The sequence below is a fragment of the Camarhynchus parvulus genome, chromosome 8 (assembly GCF_901933205.1).
Source record: "Camarhynchus parvulus chromosome 8, STF_HiC, whole genome shotgun sequence".
In the NCBI taxonomy this organism is placed as follows: domain Eukaryota; kingdom Metazoa; phylum Chordata; class Aves; order Passeriformes; family Thraupidae; genus Camarhynchus; species Camarhynchus parvulus.
In genome coordinates, this window is record NC_044578.1 from 4,196,203 (window position 1) to 4,206,309 (window position 10,107).

The following is a 10,107-nucleotide window of genomic DNA, read 5'->3' on the forward strand; positions in this document are numbered from 1 at the left end:
GAAGTGAGGCTTACTGAAGTGTCAGGATCTGTGATTTGGATGGGGCTGTGGTGTGCAGATGTTCCTGCCTGGGGTGGAGGGATGCTGTGAGCTCAGCCCCTGCACGTCCAGTGCCTGCTTCATGTCTCAGCCAGGACCTCAGGATTTGGGTTCATCCCCTCTGGGATGCTGGGAAAGCTGTCAAGGGTTACGTGCAGTTAAGGGTTGGAGTGCCCAAAGTAGGAGAAATGGAGCTGAGCTATAGTCAAAAAATCCCCATCCAAACCTTCCACTTGGCTGCTGCCAAGCCCTAATCTTTAAGTGGCTTTTATTTTATTCTTGCTTTTAAGCTCCCCACCTGGGAATCTGCCAAAAGTTAGACCTCTCTGATTAACCCAAACTGCTCTGCTTTTAACAGGGCTGAGCTGTGAGGTCACTAAGCCCAGAACAACCCATGGGCTAATATTCCTCTGCATCTTAGGAGCATCTTTAGTGCCTTGTGCTACCTGCAGCTCAGGACAAAGCTTTACCTGGGGGAAATCAGGAGTTCTAGTTCCCATTTCCAGTTGTGTCAACATATCACCTTCAATCCCCATTTTTTAAGCAAATCTAGGTATTATATTATTTTTATTTAGCCCTCAATCTGTCTGTGTTTCAGTTCCCCATCCTCGTAACTCATTCCTCCTCCCCGCCTGTGTCTGAGAGGGCATTTTAGGCTGGAAACTCTCAGACCTGTTCTGAAAAATGTCAGTATTTATGGCAGGGCATTACACTCGGTGGCAGGCTGTGAGTATGATGGGTTGGCTGTACCTTTGACAGATTTGTCCCCGCTGTTGTCCCTGGGCCGGGCTGTAGCACATAGTCCTGTTTGTGTGTGTGTGCGTTTTTAATAACCGTGCTGTTTTAACTGAAATGCCTCCCTCTCCCTGGCCCTGGCACTCTCAGGGAATCACTCTGGCCCTCTCTCATCACAGTGGCAAACTGAGAAAGGTTTCCTTCAGTCAGCTGGGGGAGAGGAGGAGGATTTATGAATCGGAGAAACACATTCCTGATGCGGAATAGGCACATTCCCCCTGCCCCCCACCCCACTGCCCCCCGCTCAATAAAAGCACCATTTGTGTGGCAAATAGCCAAGGGTTTTATGAATACAGCCCTTACTTTCCCCAGCTGCTAGAAACCTTTCTCAAATATGAATTAAAATAAAAAGCCTTGCTAGACACTTTTAGCGCTCATAATTCTGCTATTTTGGGTCTGCGGTGGGGAGTTCTTGCATCAGAAATCTTGGTTGGAGCGGCTTGAGTGGCTTCTTTCAAATATTATTAAATTGAAAAAAAAAACAACTCTGGAAGATGTATGACTTTAAATAATCTCCCACATTATAAGGATCATCAGGAACTCAATGTGATTATGTCCCTAGATTTGATGCTTCCCTCGCTGTTATGGCTGTGAAATTCTGCCTCTGATATTTTATGGAGGCTTCCCCTTCCTTCAGAAGCCATTGGGGTGAGTTCTTGAGGAACTGGTCCAGTTGAGATTGAGTATTTTTAATAAATCAACTACTGGGGAAAAAAGGTTGTGAGATTCCATGCAGAAGAATATCCTACAGATTTTAAGAAAAGCATTTAGGTTCCATCATGGGAATGAGTTTTGGTAAGAGATGTGGGAGACCACAGCAGCATTAGCAAGATGGTTGATAAAAAATCAAATTAAAAATCCATTTCTGACAGCAGAACTTTTCCCCCTCCCCCTGAATATACTTTTGAGAGAGCAGCCTGAATAACTCTGGATATCCACAATCAGTGACAGGGGGATCACCTTCCAGGAGGGAAGGGGCTCACACTGTGGCCACAGGCTCATCAGGACTTTCCCAAACATTTTGTGCATCTGTATTCCAGCCATGTGGCAGCCAGCAAGGCAGAGAAAGAAGTCTGGACAAATATAAAATCTCACTCACTCAGATTTTGAACATGAATCAAGAAAATGAGTCCAGGGAGTGGAATCTAGCTGTGTGTAGGTTGCAGTGGCATGAAGATGGAGTGGGTGTAAGTTGCAGACGTTCATTCAATGGTCTGTCATGTATTCCTAGACCTGTGCACAGCAAAGAGAGGTGGAACTGAGAGCAAGTCTTGCCTTATGAATTAGGATGGCATGGCAACAGGATGGCTCGATTAATTTGCAAGTTTATTTACAACAAAAGTAGAGATTTTCCCCTTCTGTTGCATCAGCCTGAAACCCAACCAGATCAGAGATAAATTTCAGAGCCTCCTAGAGACAGAAAATCAGCCAAAAGGGCCTTTGCATCGGGATGTACACTCAGAAATTCAGATTTTTGTTGACTGGTAGAAAACCACGTGTTCTCCTCATTGCACATCGATCCTGGTAGGACCACCTTTGAGGATGAGAAGTGCCATGTCTGTAATGGCCTTCAAAGGCTGCCACCAAAGAGATTTTGGTTCCATGAGTGGCATTGCAGTGTGGCTGTGAGCTGGAGGCTCATCCAGAGCTGCAGCAGCCCTGTCTATGTGGGTCACTGAGCTCGGCACGGCCGCAGTGGTGAACGTGTGAGAGCTGCCACACTCATTTGGAGAGCAGCCTTAATTATCCAGCAGCTCTGATGAGAAATAATTGCTCAAGGATTTAGCACAAGTTGCCATTGTCCAAGAAGTTGCTGTCCCTCAGCTGATCTGCAGGAATTTTGTGCACCCAGGCTTTCCCTGGCGTGCATGGAGCCTGGAATTCCTGGGCTTCCATAGGGAGGTGAGACCTTTTCCATGGGCAGTGATGATCCATTAGCTAAAATGGGGAAACACTCACAGCACAGCACCCTGACCATGTACAAAACCCTCTGAAATGTGTGTGCAAACACCAACTTGCAGCATTCCAAAGGGAAATTCCCCTCCAGCCTGTGTGTCCTACTGCCATGGAAAAATCACAATGAGTTAGGGCCAAAGGGCCAAACTATCATCACCAAAAGGGCATTACTCTTATTTTACCAATCAGGAGATTAACCACAAACCACACATATTAAAGGGTGTCTTCCCTGTTTCCCAGGCTTCTGAGTTAACTTCTATCCAATGTTTTCTTTCCTAACCCAGCAGCATATTGGGAAAATAAACATGAATTTAACCATCCATGTTAAAAACAAGCAACCCAAAACCTCCTCCATGAGAAATAACAATCTTTGGTCTCTATTTTGTGTTCCTAAGCAGCAGCCTCATGACACCCTAACTAGATGTGTGCAGCAGTAGTGCCAGATAGTCAGGGATATCATATTCTGCTTAGGCTGTATTGAGTGTTTGTGCATCAATTTAATTTTACAGTCTTGCTATGGCTGCTTTTATAAGCAGGGATATCATTTTACTTGTGTCCTCTTACAAGCCTGTGCATTAGGATAATTTTCCACTTTTTTTTCCAATGCCTGCTGAATGCAGTTGGCTTTTCCCATGGACTTCAGTGTGTCAGGGATTTACTGATTGATTGGAGAAATGCTATATTTTAATAGTCCTGCAAATATTTTCTCACCAACCCATGTTGATACCAGACATCATCCTACAGTAGCATTTTTGGCCCATTCTCATGCCTTGTGTAAATGAAAGCAATTTTCACAGCTGGTCTTCCCATCAGCTGCTCCTGCTACCTCCAGATTGGATCTCCTAATCTGGTTTTATCATTTCTGTCAGTCAGCCATCCTGGTTTAATCCCTCCTGCTCTGCTGAGGCCATGGAATGCTTCCAGCCTGAGGATGCCCTGTGGGATGGGAGCCTTGGGGCTGGCGTGGCCGTGGGAGCCGTGCTCACATCCTCTGCTGAGGCCTTTGGAGACCCGCTCTCAGATGAGAATCTTCATTTTTCACAGCCCACTTGAGCAGAAATCAAAATGTTTTTGCCAAGTTTGCTGGGCCGGGAGGGAAAATCTGGAAGGTGCAGATGTAGGTGGAATCTTGTGGGCTTCCCCTGAGAACCCTCCACCAGCACGTCTTGCTGTGCAGGAATTACAGTGACAAAGCTTAATTGGTACAAAATGAGGTCTCGTTGAGTCAGTGACATATCTGGACCAGGCTGGGGTGTGTAACAAGCAGGAATACAACAGAGGACTTTGGGTCTTGTAAGCCTGCACATGGAAAGTGAGCCCTGCTGTGCTCCCCCTCCATCTGAGTCGCACATGTTCAGAGAAGGTGCTTGGGATTTGGCTCTTATCTGTGCATGGGAGGAGTGGGAGATAAATCTGAAGGGTTTTCCAGACAAAAGGAACTTATCGAGTAGTACTGAAAGCAGAGGGCGCAGAGCCAGGCTCAGATTTGGCCCCTGCTTTGAGCAGAGTGGAAAGAAACCGTGGCCAGGGATCAGCTGGAAAACCATTTAACCCTCCTTGAGACTGAACAGCAGCTTTGCTGAGAAAGTCTGATTTGCAATACAAGCATGAGAAAAATAAGGAGGGCAATGACTGACACAGTGATTGACAGCATGTCTTGTAGGACAGCCTGCAAACTCGGCTGCTGAAGGTCATCCCATGTGTGGGCTGTGATGAGGCAGAGCTGGAAAATACGAGAGGTTATAGTGGAAAAAGTGCTGCTTCTGATGCTTTTCGCCTCTTCTGGTTTGCCTTTTCCTTGCCCTGCCTGTATCTCAAATTCTGGTTTAGCTATTAAATTAGTTAGGGCAAATAGAAGCAGAGGGATTAGCTGAACAAATTAATGCATCCTAACACTGAGGGCTTTTTTATTTGTTGAATTCCTCATTGTGTGTTACATCTCAACTGTCTTGTGCTCTACATTCACTTGACCATATTTGCTGTGAATCTTTATTCTCAGTTTATAAAGTCCAGTCTGACCTGTTTCTTTCATCATTATTTTTTTAGCTGTCCTGCTCCTTCTGAAGGTGCTTGAATGCATCCAGAGGAGGGTAACAAAGCTGGAAGGCACATCCTAAGAGGAATGGCTAAGGATGTTGGGTTTGTCTCACTTGGAATCAGCTTCCTGGGACATGGAAAGGGAGGTGTTGAGCTCTTCCCCCTGGTGTCCAGTGACAGGACATGTGGGAATGGTTCAAAGCTACACCAGGGGAGGTTCAGGAGGAAGTATTTCTTTACCAGGAGTGTAATTGTGTTGAGGAATTGTGCTCACAGTAATAAATGATAAATAAATGGTGTCTGCTGTTTTTTCTCCTTTCCAAAGTGATTGCAGCTACACAGGTGGGGCATGGTAGATGGGATTTTTGGCTAATGGCTGCTTATGCAGTTTAATACAGGTTAGGAGCAGGAGGAGCAATTTTTAGTCTTAAGGCAGCCTTGGTGTTTCTTGAGCCATAATGAAGAAAGCCTGTGGGTTTTTATTGCAGAACTCATAGCTGAAAGTCTGGATCCCTTGCTGTTTATCCTTCATTTGGAGTCCAAGGCTTTCCTGTTTTCATGAAGGATGAGGCTCTGTATTATCAACACAGTTTTCAGCACAATCCAAAACACAGCTCCATACTAACTCCTACGAAGAAAATTAACTCTCCCTCAGCCAAAGCCAGCACAGAACCCTAAGAAAAAATCCCAGAAGAACTAACCTCATATCCCATCCTACTCCAGCTACAAAGCAGAGGGTTTTGGTCTGCCTTCTTTGACATAAACACCAAGCAGTGTCTATAAAGGCAGCTTTCCAAAACAAAACCCCATTGAAACAGAAGGAATTGTGTATGATATTTCCAAGGGCAAAAATAAGACTCACTGCTTAGGGAGAGTCATTTCAGTATTCAAGATATGCAAACCTGTGGGACACGTACTTATGATTACTTGATATTTCCCAGTTATTTTTAACTGATGTATCATCTGATGTAAATCTCTTTTTTATAAAATGCAGAATAGCTTGAAGAACAGAGCGCCTCAAATCTTGATTCAGGCAGCTTTTTATCAACCTTTGGAATTCAGCAACAAACTAAGAAGAAATTAAGGATCTGTGTCAGATAAATTGGAGATGTAAACAGCTGCTGGGCTGCCTTTTGCATCCTGTAGGGAGTTTGTCTGCTTTTTATAGCAGCTTTTGTCACCTAACACTGCAGGATTTTGAGCCATAGCTTGGGATCCCTCAGCACTGTTGCACAGCAGTCAGTTAATAGAAGACATTGTTCCCTGTAATGTAATGCTATAATTGTTTCAACTGTTTTGTTCAAGTTCTTTAATCTCTCCTCATGATCATCCCCTTCTGCATTTTTAATTATCAATGCTTTACATGAAGAAATGCTGAAGTGTGAAAGATTAGATAAGGAAACATCCAGCAGCCCTTTACTCAGAGGGGCTGTGGTCAGGACTGTTGCACTGATTTGTTAAACCACAGCCTGTGTTTTATCAGTAACACACATATGAAATGCACTGAACACAACAAATAAATACAGCTTCCAACAGGAAAGAGACCCCTTTCAGCATGGTGCTCCTGCTTGCGGGCTCATGTGAGAGAACAACATTTTTTGTAGATGAGGAATGATGGAATAGGTCTGTGAGAACAGGATCAGGCTCATTTCAGGTCTGGGGGTGGCTGGTTTGCTCCTGACTCAGAGTGACCCCTGAGCTGTCACACAGATGGCCTCAGGCAGCCCCCAAGGGAGAGGGCAGTGCTCAGGGACCCTCTTCTAAGGGGGAGCTGACTCTCACCAGCTGGGACACCCTTAGGATCTTCTCCTGTGCCCTCAGGCTGGGGATTCCAACCATGCCCTGCAGAGATCATGTTCACATTCCAATATAACTGGTGAGACTGGCTCTGCCCAGTTGTTTTCCTGCCCAGGACTGCTGTGCAGAAATGCATCTGCTTCTGACAGATTTGGCTTCATTTTATTGTAGAACAATTCCTAAACAATTTAAGCCAAGAAATGAAGTCTCACTACTCTTTTGTGCAGGTTCACCTGAGGTTAATCTTCAGAGTTTGCCCAGGGGCAGGTTCTGCTGCTCCTGATGTGTTGAATGATGCTGGGCAACATCTATCAGCATCTCCAGCTGCCTGGGAGGTCTGTTCCACCTTAGATGGGGACTTCAAAAATTGAAGAGGAAAGACATTTTAGCAGGGCCTGTTGTGACAGGACAAGGAGTAGTGGTTTTAAATTAAAAGAGGAATGATTCAGACTCAATATAAGGAAGAAATCTTTTTATTATGTGGGTGGTAAAACACTGGCACAGGTTGCCCAGAGAGGTGGTGGATGCCCCATTCCTGGAAGTGTCCAAGGCCAGGTTGGACAGGGCTTGGAGCAACCTGGGATGATGGAAGGTGTCCCTGTTCATTGCAGGGGGGTTGGAAGTAGATGAACTTTAGGTTCAACCTAAACTATTTTATGGTTCTATGGTAGCCATGGCCCCATTTAAAATCTTCCTGTCCTGCAGAAGCAGGGGGGGGGAAGGGGCACACATGGGACTGTTGGAAATATGCTGAAACAAGATAGAGTGTGCACAACATCTTCAAACAAGTTGGTGCTGAGTATTGCTCCAGGAGCCCAACACAAGCATTCCTCTTGCTGGTGGGAGATGGAGCAGCTCCCTGCCTTGTGTCCAGCCTCTGTTTGTCCATTCAGGGCACTCTCCAGCTACTCCTGCTCTCCTCAGGCCAGGGGGACCTGCAGCTATTTCACAGGCAGCACCATCCACTGGGTTTTCTTAAACACTCTGCAGGGCCTGGCCTGACCAAGATCAGTCGAGCAGGTATGTTCTTCCCACATTAAAGCCAATTAACTCTGGATGGGGATGAGTGAGAGCAACATTTAGTCCAGTTTTGCCTTCTCTGTGGATAGGTTCACGTTGGCTGAGGCTGAGTCTCAGATCTTTCCTGGAGGCAGAGCCTCCTGTACGAGTGAAGGCCGGAGCCATTAGAGCAGGGCAGGCCTTTGATCTCAAAATTGCACCACTTGAAACTGCAAATGAAAAAACCTGAGTTAATAAAGCAGCAGGCAAGTCTGCAAGTGAATCACTCTAGCTTCTCCAAAAGAATCAGCCCTTGTGCCTCTGAATTAGGGGGCAGGAGCCGTGCACCACCCCTGAGGCACCGCAATGCTCCTGATGGCCTCGGTGCAGAAAGAGCAGGGACGTGCCAGCTTTGGCAGGGCAAGATGCCAGCAGAGGCAGGGAAAAGCAGGACAGGGGTGCTTGGGAGTGTGCCCCAGCTCCTGGGGAGCAGTGGAGGAGCAGCAGGAGGCTGTGGAGGAGCAGCTCTGTGCTGCCCTGGCCCCGAGCTGTGGAGCCGCTGCGGTCGGCACAGTGCCCGGGCAAATGGGGCTGGCTCTGCAGCCCAGTGCCACCCAGCAGCTCCCAAACCAGACCTGACTTGCTCCCTGCCAGCTCCAGAGCAGCCTGAGCAGCGTGGACAGACGTGCCCCGAGGATACGTCTGCACTGCAGTGCAGAGGTGAGGCCTGGGCTGGGTGAGACAGAGCTGGGCTGGTCCCTGGGAGCCGTGGGGCTGCAGAGCACCCAGGACATGGGAGGTGTGTGCTCCTGGCTCTGGGCTGTGCAGGAGGAGGAGGAGTGGACGAGGAAGGGTTTTCACCTCAAAGAGCCTTATGATACTTTTGGGAACTGAGTCTGGGTGGTGGAGCAGTGGAGGACTTTATGTGTTGTGCTCATCAGTGGGGTGGCCATTCTGTAGAGATCACATGGGAAAAATCATAAAATTGTGGAATCATTTAGGTTGGAAAAGCCCTTTGAGGTCACTGAGCCCAGCTACTAGCCCAGGAGTGCCAAGGTCAGCACCAAACCATGTCCTCAAGTGCCACATCTACACATCTTTTAAATCCCTCCAGGGATGGTGACTCCATCACTGCTTTGGGTGGCCTATTCTAACACCTGACACCTTTTGGTGAAGATATTTTTTCTAATATCCAATGTATACCTCCCAACCAGCAGCACTGGGAAATGGACAAATTGGTGATGCTGAAATTGAGAAAAATACACTGCCTTCTTCCTTAGAGTGCCTGGATCTTTGGATTTGACTGAAGATCCTCAGCCCCTGCAGCCTGGCAAGGGGACAAACCCCAGCCCTACAGCTGGGTGGTTCACCTCCAGGAAACCAAAGCCATCCAAAAAGATTTTGGATGACTCCAGAAAATATTTCCTTTTAAAGGTGTCCCATCTCCTGAGTCTGTGCTGCAAATGTGGTTGCTTATTCCTGAAATTCTTCTGTACTAGGGAGAAAAAATTATTCTTATTCTTCTTATTCTTCTGTACTAGGGAGAAAAAAAAAACAAAAGAAAAGGTAGATAAAGAAGTGGTCAGAAGAAATTTTATCAACCCAAATCACAGGTGATTTTCAGTGGGGTCTTGGGAAATAAAGTCTGGCACGAGTCAGCAGTGCCTGGAAGAGGAGTGGAGATGATTTTCCTCCTGGCATCTCCAGGCACCTTGGGAATTACCTCTGCTCTCAGCACTCAGCACTAGATGGCATCCAAGGTGGGAATTTGGGCTCCCAAATGCAGTCCTGGGCTATGAAATTATAATGGTAGCTGGATTAAAAAATGAGGATCCCATCTGGATGAGGAGGAAAATTCAAAGGGCAGAGGAGGTGGAGTTCTCCCATCTCCTGTTGCCATCTCACCGTGGTGCAGCCCCCTCCAAGGTCTGGGCCACCAGGACAGGAAAATAACGTGACAAAGGGAACAGCAAAGGCACCATCCACAAGCCAAGGTGCACTGAAGCCTGCAGGGATGCATTCACCCATCCTCTTTTTCCTCAGATTGCTGCCAGCCTCGTGGGTGCTGGGACACACTGCACACATCGCTCTGTGGGGTCCCTCGGTGTCACCCAAGCTCTGCAGCCTGAGGTGACTGGAAATGCAGCTGCTCTGAGCTGGAAAACATTTCCCAACGAGGGAATTACCTTTGCATCATCCACTGTGTTTACTAAATAAGCCAAATTATCCCTAGGCCATTGATGGGATTTCGGAGAGAGCAGAAGCACCATGAGAGACAACAGACAACCCTTGCCTGGGAGATTTTTCCTCCTCTTCACCTTGCAGGTGTCTTCCTGCTGCTGTGGGATGAGGAGGGAGAGTGCCCAGCATTTCTCCCTGTCACCCATCTGCGTTCTCCTGGGTGGAAGGTGAGATTAGCCCCCCCACACTCCAGCTTGGGGAGCAAATTATTTGCTTTTATCCCCTCTCAGCTATGCCATGGCC